Raw genomic sequence first — 15,355 nt, forward strand, 5'->3', positions numbered from 1 at the left:
TTTTTTATTCTCTTCCACTGCGGCTTTGCAAGTCATGAATAGAGCTCAATCTGGCCAAACATGGGTGACCTTGTGTTTATATTGAAATAACAGGTGATAGAAGGAATTTAGCTAAATCAATTGTCCTCTGTGAGGTCGCTATGTGAAAGTGTTCATCTAAACAGATGTGACTGATTTCAGCAATTCATTTAAGGCCCTGCGCAGAAATCCATGCAAGGTTTTGTATGTATTATTTTGTTTTTAAAGTTAAGTGCTGCTGTTCACTATTTTCAACCAAGATAATATATACAGTAGATAGTAGTGTTTTAGTTTTATTAGATCTATTTTATGTAAAGTTCTGTTCAAGTTAATTGAGATCTAGTTCCAAAATATTACATCTTCTTCAGAAGTTGTATATTTATAAAGATACAGATTTTTGTTAGTAGCATCTAGTGTAGCTATTTTACTGTAGTTTCACTAAATTATGAGTAGCTTGTAGACTGGGAAGCTATAGTTTTAAAATAGCTTTCCCAACACCGATCTTAACCAGCTAACAAACTTTTACACAAGCAGAAGACTTGAATATAAAGGTGAATGTGAATGACCCCAGTGACCTGAGTGCATAAGAGCTTGTGCCATAGGCAAGGAGCATAACTGGCCGCATCATCTTTCATGAACACTGATATCCAACTCCCTGCTTTAGCATGTCAAACCCTTGGAGAATAGACTAAAACATACATTGACTTGCTTCTGTATTTACATGTTTATTCCCAAATATAATTTTTGTGGTGTAGAGGTCAGTGTGTATCCTCTTAAAATGCAAAGCATGCCTTTAAATAGCTATGAATGACGTAAGTTGAGTGGCACGTTGCCTTGTACATTGATCCAACTTGCCGACCCCATATGTGTAGGGCAGCCCAGGGGCTCCGTACCCCAAAACATCTTGCTCTAATCCTGCCTGGCACTGCCTGATAAGTACATAGTTTTTTATATGGTTCAATCTGAATGAATGCATGTTCTGTGGCGCTCAATGCGTTCAGCTGTTGTTAAGGTAGGTGAAACCAGAGGGAAGGATTGTCCTAATACCAGAGCAGAGCCAAAAGAAACAAAAGCAAATAGCCTATTACAAGGAAAAGAAAGTATTAATTTGTATAAAAGTTCCATCACATTTGACCTTGTAGGCTTATTTACAACTTCTATATAAGTGAGTTAGAACAAACTGCAGTTGTTAATTTTGTCAGGGTGATATTTTAACAAATACAAGTTGGCTGAGTTGGAATAGGCATTTTAAATCACCTTTCGAGGCTTGAGACTGCAAAGGTGGCAAGCTGATTGATAATGGTATGCTTGATAGTGGATAGACAGTGTTAATTGCTAATGCCACAATGGACATGATCTGCATGTCACTTTATTTTCACATTTACCATACTTCCAAGTGCTTTGATTTGGGAAATGTTATAAAATTGCTTCTTATTTTTTTTTTTTTTTTTATATAAAAGTTTAAAGTCCTTTTGTTTCCAAGTCAATTATCGACCCCAAATAAAAATAAATAAATAAATAAATAAAATAAAATTACTACATATTAAAATCATATTTTTAATATAATATAATATAATATAATATAATATAATATAATATTGTTATAATTAATTGTCTGAAAGTCTTTTTTAGGACATTAAGATCTTTTGCATTGTGATGAATTCATGATAATTAGGAACATATTTTCCCCAAATGTTCATTAACAACATGCATGATTTCATTTTTTACATTATTTATTTATTTTTGTAATTCTCGTTATTCTTAATGGTGATTATCAATATAGTTTACCATTACTGTAGTTCAGTATTTTTACTGTATTAAATGTATTTTTTATTTTTATGTATATTATTTTTATTATTATTATTTAGATAAGAAAGCAGTTCAATATGTATAAATACTCTACTATTCTATTAATATATCTTTTTTTTATTTTTTTTTATCATTACAGTAATGAGAATTGGGGGAGGAAATGTGCTTAGGCCTAATTGTCATGAAAATGTCTCAGTGCAAAAAATCTTTATGGCCCTAAAAAAAGGCTTTGTTTTCTTTAAGCAAAAAAAAAAAGAAAAAAAAAATGGACAGGTCACAATTTATTAACAAGATTCTTTGCTAAATCGAGGCTGGAAAGAGTCAAAGTTCACGCCTTGAGTACAACAGGCTACGCCAGTGACTCTGAATCTACCACCATGAGAGTCATGTTTCTTGTTCCAAGGTTGCCATGGAAACTATACTGGCAAAACAGCACCAAATGAGTAATGTCCCCATATGCTTTTTGTGCTATTGAAGGAAAAAAATATTTTAATTGCCCAGAGGAGAGGAGAGGAGCGAGAAAATCTCTCCATAAGCGTACTACTTTATTTATTTATTTAATTTGCGTTTCGTTTCGTTTTTTGTTCTTTTCTTGATAAAGTCACGTGTGATGAAAGACCATCTGTCATGTTGTAGTCTGTCTTCTCCTTCTTAGTTTGCTTGAATTTTTAATTCCGAGTTTCCTCACTCATCGAGCGCTTGGACTCGTGGTGATGAGAGTGTCTTTCTTAATAAGAATGCTCTCAACTAGCTGATCCCACAGCAATAGAAAAGACAGCCCCCTCTATTAGGCAGGATGCACACGGGGCCCCTAACCAAATTACAGTCATTTAATTTGCTCTCCCCCTTATCACTTATGGAAAAGAATCCCGCCCCGGTTGGAGGTCTTGGGACTGTGTGGGCGTCAGAATCACAACTGAGGGATAAAACACTAGAACAATATTGACAGTCAAATAAAACCAGGCAAAAGGCTTTGATAAAAGTTTATGTATATATGTTGGTTAAGGAGGTGGTTCTATTTTGGATAGAGAGAGTATGTGTTTGTGTTTATTTTGTGTGTGGGGGACATATATAATGCAGTTTAGCTGAGCATTATGCACACAAAGGCACATTCTCTCATGTTTGCGTTCACACCCACATACACACAAACACACACAACATAATGCACAGAGATTTGGTAAGGAAGCCAGTGGTAGAGGCAGCTCCATTTGTGGGGGATAGATGAGTGGGACTGCGGCTGGGGCAAGTGATTCTAAAGCAGCTGATGAATAGTGCCACTGATGGGTCATTTGTCCCAGTGATAAAGTTAGCCACTGCCCTTTAGGAGGAAGAATAAAATAAAGAAAGCTGGAGAGGAGCGTGACGGATCGGTCAACAGTAACAGAATAAGTGGCTGTCTCACACGCGGCTACCGGAACCGACCTTCCTCTAATTGGACATTCTCGGGAGCAGGAGGGTAGAGTGTGCATCTCCCGTAACACACAGACATGCTGGACACGGTGACTGAGACAGAGGCATCGGGTTTACACTGGGAGGGATGCACATCAAAGATTACACTTCAAAGAATACAAAGGGAATATATGTTCTGAACTGTGGCTTTGAATGGTTTTGGAATTTAATGCTCCTGAAAAAAAGAGTCTTGCAAAAATAAATCATTTTATTCATTAAATCGAACTGCTGTGTTGAGGAAACTTGCAGCATGGTAGGAAATTTACACATTGTAGCACTTTTATGTGCACAAATATGCATAGATGCAATTATTACAGCAATTTCCGTTTGCAGTTTGCTGAATCTCACAAAAACATGTCCAGGTAACATTTCACCCCACAATCAAAATGAGGAGAATTTGTTTTTGTTTTTTGTTTTGTGACTTTCTTCTGTAGAACACAAAAGGAGATCACCAAAATTGAAAATGTAAAAAACATTGGTGAAGTAATGTTGTTCCAAACCTGTTTGAATTTCGTGACTGTATGACTTTCTTCCGAAGAACACAAAAGGAGATGCTAGGAAGAGTGACAGCCTCAGACACCATTCACTTTCATTGTATGGGTAAATAAAATAAAAGATGCAATGAAAATGAATGATGTCTGAGGCTGTCACTCTTCAACATTACTTCACCAATGTTTTTTACATTTTCAATTTTGGGTGAAGTATCCTTTTAAGATTTTTTGCATTGTGAAAATTTTTTTGCCCACTCATTGTGACCAATTTTGCCCCAATCTTGCATAATGCATCAAATGCTTAAAGTTAAGCATGCATCCTGGTAATACACTGAGGTGTCAAACTGTAATACTGGTCAAATGAGATCAAACATGTTGTGGGACTATTTCTAATAGCGAATCATCACCTCACCATGTGCATATCAAAACTAAGTGAGACTGACAAGTTGGCAAGTTCAGCATGCTTTAAATAGAAGCATTTAGGAGTCCCCACCAGAATGCAATCCTGAGAAAGCATGTGGTTAGCCTCTCTCCACATATAACAAAACACCTACTTCATTTTCATTGTTCCCCTCAATGTGAGTCTTAGTGGCTACGTTCACACTGCAACAGAATATGGTTGTCAGTCTTGTTTAAAGCCACGACCACACTAATAAATTTTCGATAAAAAAATGCATTGATTATGCTACGTGTACACCTCTCATCAGTGGCGTTTTCCTCCACCGAAAACAGAGCCTTTAAAAATGGCTTCTTGTACCGCATACTTTGGATAACAATGATGTTAGGAAACATTTTCCACGACGTTAGAAGTTTTCAACCGAAAACGTATTGGTGTGGACATGGTCTAGAGTGCAAAATATGGGGGGAGGGGTGGCCGTTATCCAGCCTGGCAGCCAAGAGCACCCTCTTTGAAGCTGCTCTGAAGAGCATGGTCTAGGTAATCTCTGCTCGGCTGAAAGCCGTTTACAGAGAGAAAGAGACAGAGGAAGAGGTTATACTGGGGAGAGAGGATGCAACAGAGAGTGATGGAGAGAAAGAATAAAAGAAAAAGAAAGCGGCAGTGGATATGAAAGAAAAGGGGGAAAACATATAGCCCAGGCAGATGATGATAAGGCTAGGGGGATTTTGTTGCTGTTTTGGGGTCAATTAGGAATGGGGTCTTGCTTTTGTCACTTGAAAACAGAAGGAGAGGAAAAGAGAGATACACATATCTAAGAAGCAGTGAGAAAATATGCAGAGAATGAGAGATTTGACAAAGAACATAAGGAGAGTTGGTTCACAGTGCAATGTTGTGATGTAGTTCCCTATCAAAGTGGGAGATCATAGATGGAGGGATCTGATAGAGCTGTCAAAAAACACATACTGTACTCATACACCCAAACAAGACAAAGACCAGCCTATAAAGAAAAGCTTAAAGGGATAGTTCGCCCAAAAATAAAAACTATGTCATCATTATTCTCCCTCATGTTGTTCTAAACCCGAATGACATTTTCTCTTCCATGGTACACAAGAGAAGATATTAGGCAGAATCCTCTTTAACCGTTCACTTTCATTGTATGGAAAATACAATGAAATTGAATGGTGACTGAGAATAACAGACTGCCTAGCATCTCTTTTGTGTTCCACGGGATAAATAAAGCCATACAGGATTGTAACAACATGAGGGTGAGTAAATGAAAACAGAATTTTCATTTTAGGGTGAAATATCCAATAAGTACATATACAAAAATCATTCTAGCCAATGTGAAACGCTGTTCGCAACCCATTTTACTTCCCATTTTAATTCTGATGTAGGGGAGACTCATAACTTATAGACAACTACTACAGTAATCTACCCCGATTTTTTGTGTAATAAACATTTATATGTGCCAAAATAACTGTATCATTAAAGGGATAGTTCACCCAAAAATGAAAATTCTCTCATAATGTACTCACCCTCATGCCATCCCAAATGTGCATGACTTTCTTTCTTCTGCTAAACACAAATGAAAAAAAAAAAAGGAAAAGCACAAAAAGCAGCATAAAATCTATTTAGTTAAATCTATATCTTCAGAAGTGATCAATAATTGAGTCCTTTTTTTTTTTTTTTTTACTATAAATTCTCCTCCTTGACCAGTAGGTGGTGATATGTACAAAGAATGCAAATCAAAAAAACAAAAGAAGAAGAATGTGAAAGTGAAAGTGGAAATTGATGGTAAAAAAGGACTTAAATATTGAACTGTTTCTTACCCACACTTATCGCTTCTGAAGATATAGATTTAACCACTGGAGTCATATGGATTACTTGTATGCTGTCCTGTATGGACCTACAGAGCTGAAATATTCTTCTAAAATTCTTTGTTTTTGTTCATCAGAAGATAGAAAGTCATACGTATCTGGGATGACATGAGGGTGAGTAAATGATGAGAGAATTTTCATTTTTGGGTGAACTATTCCTTTAATATAACTTGAAACTAAACCATTACTGTATTTCAAATTTACAACATACAAGAAATCTGAGTTTTACAATAGTCCCCATTACAAAATTGGGCATCTCAAACTCAGTCTTTTTGTTGAAATGATCCCACTAATTTTTATCAGGGACAGAGTGAATTAAATTGAGCATGTGCTGAGAAAAATGAGGGCTTGATGACTTCAGCTGAAAAGGACAGTCATTTTATAGAAATTTCAAGTGTATATTTTACATTTTGATAAAAGATTGCAAAGCATTGCAAACTTTTTTTTTTTTTAACTTGAAATAACATGCACCGACAAATCATTCACAATAAGACCAGGAATGTGCATTAAGTAGACAGTAATTAGGGTCAATTTGGATTTCATGTTGACTTTAAAAAGATTTTTGTATTGTTATGCAAAACTCTGAAATGCTCATTATTTGCCCGTTCTTATAGCTACAGTAAACAGTAATGCATTAACTACAAGGTTAAATAAGGTATCAAGTTCACCCGTTGTAACTGAGTAAAATCACATGATTGAATTAACTACTCTCCCCGTTTCTCCCATGCCAAACTTTTAAAAGTAAAAGCATTTCCCATGTGTCTTTATTCTCATCACACGTTCCCCTCCCTCTTCTGCCACCCCATTTCTCTCTACCATTCGGCTTTATCTGCATTCTCTTGTGTTTCAATTTCTTTTCTTGTGTGTTTCCGTATGTGCCGGCTCTTTGTCACCCCTCCCTTCCACAGCTGACTCCTCTCTCTCTCTCTCTCTCTCTCTCTCTCTCTCTCTCTCTCTCTCTCTCTCTCTCTCTCTCTCTCCCACTCCTGTGCAGGTTCATCGGACAGAGTGACTTGCCACGCTCCGACTGCCCCCTTATCCCCACAGTGAGTATTGTCATGCTAATTTTACTGATCGCAGCCGTGTACCGAATCTCCGTGGTCGTGGTTTTGCTTTTTCTGGGCTCTGCCGCTTATCTGTTTTTGAGGAGGGACAGTCAAAGATGTGATGCATGTGAGGAAAGAAAGGGGAAAAAAGATGGAGATACAAAGAGAAAAAGGGAGAGAAAATATTTGGAAGAATTCATGTTTGAAGATTGCCAGAGTTTTGAGAGTTGAGCTCTGTGAGATTGACAGAATAGTCACACTTCTTTTAACTGAGGCTTCAAAAGTTGTGCTATGTATACATGGAAACATAGAACATGATGCTTAAAGCCTTTTGCACCAAAATGTATTAACATTTTTAACTGGATGTACTGCGTATACATTCACACCATTTATTGTGGTCTATGTGTGTGCAGACATAAAATTGCTTTGCGTTTGACTGTATGCTTTTTTTTTTTTTTTTTTTTTTTTTTTTTTGCTCAGATAAGTTTGTGTCAAAGTGCTGCCTGAATTTAATACTCCTTTGACCTTAAACTAATTTGAATTATATACTTCAATTTATGTAGGAAAAGTCCAAGATTCTATTACAGAGCAAAGCTTCAGGCATTCACATTTATACACAGGCTAATGTTTTTGCCTTCTTCTTCTTCTTCTTCTTCTTCTTCTTCTTCTTCTTTTTATTTATTTATTTATTTATTCACCTACCTTAATATTTTTATAATTTAGCACACCTTGAAATTACAAATCCTGCCCCATGACAAAATACTTTTATCTATTAACTGGCAATTTAGGACAGCACTTTTCACACCAGGCCTGCAGGTGATAAACACGCAGGCAGCCAGACTTAATTCAGCAACACAGGCTGAAAGCAAAGTGAACACCTTGTCTGATTGGTGTAAATATGCATGAAGAAAATGGGAAAGTTTCCTTTATGAATTTTTTCATAAATATTTTCATATTATTTCATATTTTTTCATATTATATATATATATATATATATATATATATATATATATATATATATATATATATATATATATATATATATTATTATTATTATTATTATTATTATTATTATTATTTATTTATTTTTTTTATTTTTTGTGTGGAAATGAACAATCTCATTCATCTTTGTCAAAAGTAACTTGTAATTATGTAAAAGAAGCATTTGATAAACAGAAATTGGGCTGTTTGAGAAGATATTAGCGCCTAAGATCACAGAACCAACCAAAAGAAAGTTTGACTGCAAATTGTCAAGCAGACTGTATAATTCCTTAAAAGAAAAAAAGTGTCTCTTTTCATAAATTATTTTCACAAACTGCTGGCAAATAGTGCCTCACTATTGATTTGATGCATACAGAATATATATATTGCTCAGAGCTCAGCTCTTGCAAGTGACTTGGATGACCATTGAAACATGATGTACTGGCCCTAAAGCTCAGGCCTGATGACACAGTGCAAGGTAGATTTCTACTCAAACTGAGAGTCACAGGGCAAATTTGGACGAGACATTCCAGTGGTTAATCTGTACAGACAAAACACTGTGCCCCCAGGCGATCCTTCACTAAAAGATCCCCATGGCTCCATAATAGCATCGCACAGGTTTAGTTGCAAGACAAACTAGTCATCTACTCTGGTCATGCATTTTGCCTAGAGCTTTTATGTGTGCAATTGGGTGCTGTGGAGTCAGACACAATGCATGCAAGCTTTTGGTGTGGAAGAGGTACACTGAAGCCAAGCTGGGTATAACAGGCTGTGTCAAACCCCTTGGTTCTCATGTAATTTTTGTTTTTTTAGTATTGTAAAATGGACCATACGTTTGTGAAGCAGCCAGGTCGTGTACTTTTGAAGCTTAATCATTTTAGTTTTTTGTTGTTGTGGTGATTCAGGCATGGTCGAGTGATGTCTGTGGAGAGCAAGGCCAGTAGAGGAAGAATATTAAGGATTGACACCTGTGGGAAATTATCTCTAACAGCTGTTTGATACAATTTCCCACAGGTGTCAATCCTTAATGTTCTTCCACTCCCAGCCTCACTCTCCACAGGCGTCGCTCCGCCACGCCCACATCACCACATATGTTTTTTTTTTGTTTTTTTTTTTTGGTTTTGACATTTTTAGTTGTCTTTTTAAATTTCTATTTACTTAATAATAATATTTTTTTTGGTGTGATTATTATTTCCCCTCAAAAGATGACCACGATTTCGCTTTGGGAACTCATCTGTTTAATTAATCTCAGGTTGGAAATTGCCAGTTGAAATTTAATAGGATTTTTAATAAATTTAATGAGGTTATGACCGATGTCGTAACAGCTTGATGCTTTCTACACTGGAAGCGTTGACAATGCACGTCACCTTAGGGGCCGTTCAGACAGAGCGTGGTTAAAAAAAGCTTGACATGGCAAAGCGAACACAGCGGAAGCACGCCAAGCCGTGTTTTTAAGAATTGAAGCTCTTTTTTAACATGGCACTGCGTCTAAAAAACGGAATGCTCCAGCATAAGGTGGAGCACCCTCTTAATGCATGTTCCTGTTCTTAATATGAACGATTCAATCATACATCTTGTATCAAGTAAAAAAAAATGTTGTGCTTAGTAATGCTTCTTAATCTTATATCAAAATGTAAAAACATCCTCAGTTCTGTGTAGAAACTAAATTTAAAGAGGTCATTCTTAAACTGTGTCTACACTACAAGCAAGTGACCATCACAACAGCTTAAGGGTTTCTACAATGGAACAAGTCAAAGCTGCAAGTTACCTTAGACCGAATGCATTCTTGCACTAAAAAAATCTTGGCGCGGCACAGCGAATACAACAAAACGCATGCGTCTCAGGTCACATAGCTTTATTTTACTTGCCACTGTCTAAAAATGCGTTGCTCCTGCATTAATTTTTATATAGAAAAACAAAAAAATGGATACATTGTAAACAGCCCCTTAAAATGTTCACTAGCAATGGACCAATCAGCTGTGAGCTTGAGGCTAGACTTAAGCAATAGTAAAATTAGTTAAAAATCATATTTCTTCTACTTTTTCCCTTAACAGAAATCCGATGGAATAAAAAATTCCTTTGCATAGGTTATTTTCGAGTAACAAAACAATTTTACGATAATGTGATTATAAATACAACTGCATAACAAATGCTTAACATCTGCTCTCTTCTCCTGGGATTACTTTTTATTTTATTTTTTATTTTATTTATTTTAATTTTTTGAGAAAAGCAAGCCTTTTTTTTTTTTTTTTTTTTTTTCCGTACAGTTAAGAAAGGAAAATTATTTGTTGCATGCCAGATTCGAACTTGAGTCACCCACATGTGCACCACGGCTCAATGAGTTTTAGCAAGACAAGAAAGCCTTGAGATTTTCACAGTACACTCGCGGAGGGAGTATTATAGCTTTTTCAAAAATGGTAATAACAAATGCCTGATTTGCTCTTACAGCAACATTAGATATCCTTTTTGCCATATGTAAGAACAGTCTGAGCACATGCCTGAGTGGAATCTTAAGAGTCGATCCATGTACTATTACTTCCCTCTAGCATCTCTCAAACCCTCATCTCGTGACATTTCTGCTGCAAGAATGTATTTTTTTATATTTTTATTTTTTTGGCTCTGTCACAGTTTTTGCCCTGTGTAATGTAGTTTTGATATAGAGACTAGATCAAATACTCTGTGATCTTTCATGGTTAAATTATTTAAGGTCCAGAGATTTTTAAATTTAATATCATGCACATCGATATCTCGCTGTCTCTTTCTGGGGGATTAGACTCGCTCCTCAATAAGATATGATGTGGCTCTCGTTTTTACATTGTGTCATGTTGCAGTTTTCCTGCTCATTTGGAATGTGACTACTTGTTTCTTTTCCTTTATTTATTAGGCCTGATGGCTTACCTTTGAGACATATCAAAGCTGTCAGTCACTATAAATGAGAACCACTCCACCAATTATAGATGATTAAGTTACCCCTTGCCATTCAAAACGCTGAAATCCCAGGTGTCTGCGATCGGCTCGTCTGCTAGTGGAAAATTTTACTGAAAACCTGAAAAGAATTACAAGGGTGGTGTTATCACATTGGTCGAAAAAGGAACCGTGAGAATGTGACAAATCTAGTTTGTCAATGCTACTCAGATGCACAGAAGAGGATATGGAAGTTTGATAAAGTAGCATGAAATAAATCTGCAAGACAACATGTCTGTTCCATTTCATTAGATTCAAAAATTTGTATGACACTCTAAACATATGTGATGAAAGAAAAAATAAAATAGATTGTTCCTTTCACATATGTGACACTGATCGCACACTACATTAAACTATGCCAGATGAGGAACATTTCAAGTTTAGTACATCACAAAAAAAAAAAAAAAACATCGTCATCATTTACTAACCCTCAGGTCTTTCCAAATCTTTTTTTTTTTTTTTTTTTCTGGAAAACTAAAGGAGAAGTTTAGAAGAATGTCTGAGCTATTCTCTTCCATACAATGAAAGTGGATGGGGACCACAGCTGTCAAGCTAAAAAAGCACCATAAAAGGCTCATAATGATAGTTCATACTACTTGTGGACTATATTTCAAGTCTTCTGAAGCCATACAGCATGATGGGTTCCTTTGAGGTAAAGATTGAATATAAGTCGTTATTTACTAAATAATCTTGCCTGACAGATGAATGATTGAATGCAGACTGCTTTTTTTTTTTTCTTTTCTTTTTTTTTTGGAACATAAGGCATGCACTTTTAGTAATGAATTGACAAGAGCCACAATACTTGTTATGTCTAGTAATGACTGCACAGACTTTTAGTTTAGCTAGGCTTCACCAATGTACAATTATTATATGTGTAAAGAAAACATAGCAGTCAATTAGATGATAATATCCTCATTTTATCGTTTTGCCCTGCTTTCATATTTTCATGTAAATCCTCTTAAGTGCCACAATTGCAGTAAAGTTGACACTTGTCAGAGCTGCAACTGAGCGCCTCTTTGCTCTATCACTCTGGCTGTGTGTGAATCTATGTGTGTGCGTGTCTCATTAAATGTGGATGGTGAACTGGCTGCAGATTGCCTGGAGATTGCCGCTGCTCTCTCAGTGTAGCAGAGAAGCCCCCGTCCGTAGATGAGGTACGATTGACATTTCTCACTGGCCCTCTACGGGGTGTCTGTAAAGATCTTGAACCCATTCAGACTGGCTCCGAAATCAAATCACTGCCACTGCCACCACCACCAGTCTCAATGGCCACATCAATTATTTAGCACCAACTCGAGTGATCCAAATGGTTGGGGGGAATTTTATTTTGCTGGTACCTCTGGCTAGAAGGACCTTTGACACCAGTCTGTGCAAAGTCATGGACAATGATACGGACAATGATAATGTAGCAAAGGTTACTCACCTTACACACTCATGTGCTGCTTATCAAAACCTTTTCATGTTAAAATCAATGTGATTGATGAATTTAGGCTTGCTTGTTCCCAAACTATACCGCCATGCAACAGCACAACGCAGTAACTTTGGGTTATGACTGAAATCAGGTCTCTTAGACTATGATCTGTCTGTGACAAGTTTGGCTCAACTGTGCTCAGATTGCTCAGATACCCAGACTGCAATGACAATTACAGTTACTACAAAAATCTAATCAAAATCACATCTAATTCTATCACAAGTCCCATCTGGGCTTGTTTTGTACACCAAAGAGCGTTAAGTGGTTCTTTCTCCATTATTTGATCATTGACACGGCTATTGTGTATTGCGAGACACATTACAAAGGTTCCACCATTATAACCATTGTATATGCTAGTTTATGCTGTATTAACTTTAAATGCTTTAACCCTCTGGGGTCTGAGGGTGTTTTGGGCCCTGGAGAAGTTGTGACATGCCTTGACATTTGTGCTTTTTTCAGTTGCTTAAAAACATATTAATGGCTAAAGTCTCTTAACACTGTATTCAGCACAAAGTGGGCTACAATAATATGTGAGCAACATGTTTGTGCATGTTTGTATTTTTGAGAAAATAACGTTTATGCGTGGTTTTTGACAAAAAAAAAATAATATTATAAGTCATTGAAATAAGGCCATATAACACATACTAAACATTTGTTCACAAGACTTTTGAGAACTGGATCTTGTAGCCTAGAGTTTTTGCTACAAAATGATGTGAAAACCATCCTGATCACTTATTTATACAAAACAATATAGTCATTTAACTTTTGTAAGACACTTTTAGTGTTAGAAAGGCCATATGCGAGGAGGCGTGGATGATCATGAATATTGATGTTATTCACACCTGAGGAGACAAAGACTCCTCCCCTGAGAGAGAATGAATGTTAGGTGACTTAATGATTGAATGTATTGTTTGTAGCTTATTCACAAAATCAAGTTTAAGTTAAAAGAAGTAATCTGAATATACATTTTCTTTACATAAAAACTTTACTTAAAAACTTTAGACCTACACTACCAAGTTTTAGATCAGTAAGATTGCATTTATTTGGTCCAATATACAGCAAAAAACAGTGATATTGTGAAATATGTTTACAATTTAAAATAACTTTTCTATTTGAATATATTGTAAAATGCAGTTTATTTCTGTGATCAAAGCTGAATTTTCAGCATCATTACTGCAGTCTTAAGTGTCACATGATCCTTCAGAAATCATTTTAACATGCTGATTTTCTAATATGGGCATATTTACAGCACATTTTACACATTTACACCCAAACAGATATTTGCAAGCACAAGCTTTGTTGATGATAATGAGGCAGCATAAACACTAGTTAAAATATAATCTAAACATTCATATTATTTTTATATCATATTACATATCATATTTATATCATACAGCATACAATTTAAATACCTGCTTTAGCCGAAACAACATTTAAATGTAACTAAATCTTGCCTGTTGGGACATATTTAAAATTTCAATACTTTGAATACTGGCTGGCAAGTCTGGAAATAGTCCAGCTAATAAAATATGTACAGGTTTATATCAAATAGCATGTCAACTAATATGTAAGTAAAACTAAATGACTTACTCATCCGAAATTGTATCCTCGGCTGGATCAAGTCGCTCTTCAAACATTCATCGTCGGAGTCCCGCTGTTCTTCTGAGGAAAATGTGCACTCTTTGTCACTATCCAGGACCATCTGTAGAGCTTCCACACCTGTGTAGCGTGCCATCTTCCAAACGCGCAGGAAAGTGAATGAATCTGATGATGAACTTGATGTGTTTTAAGGCACTGTTGGGGGCGTTTACCATTTGCATTGATCGCCTCAGCACATTACCGTATGAATAGCGTGCACTGCTGGTGGGTGTGATCACATTAGCGATAATTACCTGAGCCAGTAGAAACTGTACATCGCTTTGTGTAATACAGATTACATTGCAGGAGAATATTTGTTTTAAATTTGAATTGTTTTATTTAAAAGTAGACATTTTAAGCTTTCTTTAGACATCTTTCAGGAGTTTCAGTTCATTTTTGTGACATGTTTCAGAAAGATGCTCGCAGAGACAGAGACGGCTGAAAGCGCACCCTGTTTATTTTCTTTATTTTACAAAAGCACAAGGTTTTGTTGTTATTGTGAGTGTACACAAATAAAAGTAGACCCTTTATAGTCTCTAGTGATGTCTTACACGTAACTGAATGCCCAAAAATGACGTAGTATTTTAAGTTGTTTCCGCTGTTATGAGGAAAAAATCCAGCAGGACGCGCCGGCGCGTCTGTCGACCCCTGAGGGTTAATCGTGATTAAGATAAACTAACACATTAAACTTTTTTAATTAATCACATACGTTACCGCGTTAATTCTGACAGCTCTATAAATATTGTAATACAATCAACAGGAATGCATGTTTTATTAGTCTAACTCCACCCCCTAACCCAAACCCCAACTCTAAACATTTAGCAGTGAAAATGCAACCTCTGAATCACGCTTACCATTGTTTGTGTTAACGTGATTACTTCCTGATTCCCACAGGACCGGAACCCATGTCTCTGTAATAGTAGTGCTAGAGGGAAAATTGATCACATTTGAATTGATGCAAAAATGTCTAATGGGGGATGGCGCTTGTCAGTAATTCATCTGAATATGGTTAATTTCAGTGTACATGGACTTTCAGAAGCAACATGTCGATTTCCAGTGTAATTATTCTGAAAATCCACACTAAAATCAAGCCAAATCACAGTGCTTTAAATCAATTTTTCTCAGTTTCAGAGTCAGCATTGTTACTGTGTTTTGCCTTTAAAGGACACTGTAAAGCTCTGGTTGCTTTTGCTGCAGGATATCTACCATGG

The 15,355-nt window shown here is 36.2% G+C and overlaps 1 protein-coding gene across 2 annotated transcripts in view; it reads left to right on the plus strand.

The window, feature by feature from the left end:
* Window positions 1-15,355, plus strand: part of LOC127422981 (RNA binding protein fox-1 homolog 3-like) — a 624,242-nt gene that overhangs the window by 166,685 nt on the left and 442,202 nt on the right. For both annotated transcript variants that reach the window (XM_051666939.1, XM_051666938.1), the window contains exon 3: window positions 7,039-7,090. The gene's annotated coding sequence lies outside the window, so the exon portion shown is untranslated. The remainder of the gene's footprint in view (window positions 1-7,038; window positions 7,091-15,355) is intronic.

This window comes from Myxocyprinus asiaticus, chromosome 32, assembly GCF_019703515.2.
Source record: "Myxocyprinus asiaticus isolate MX2 ecotype Aquarium Trade chromosome 32, UBuf_Myxa_2, whole genome shotgun sequence".
In the NCBI taxonomy this organism is placed as follows: Eukaryota; Metazoa; Chordata; class Actinopteri; order Cypriniformes; family Catostomidae; genus Myxocyprinus; species Myxocyprinus asiaticus.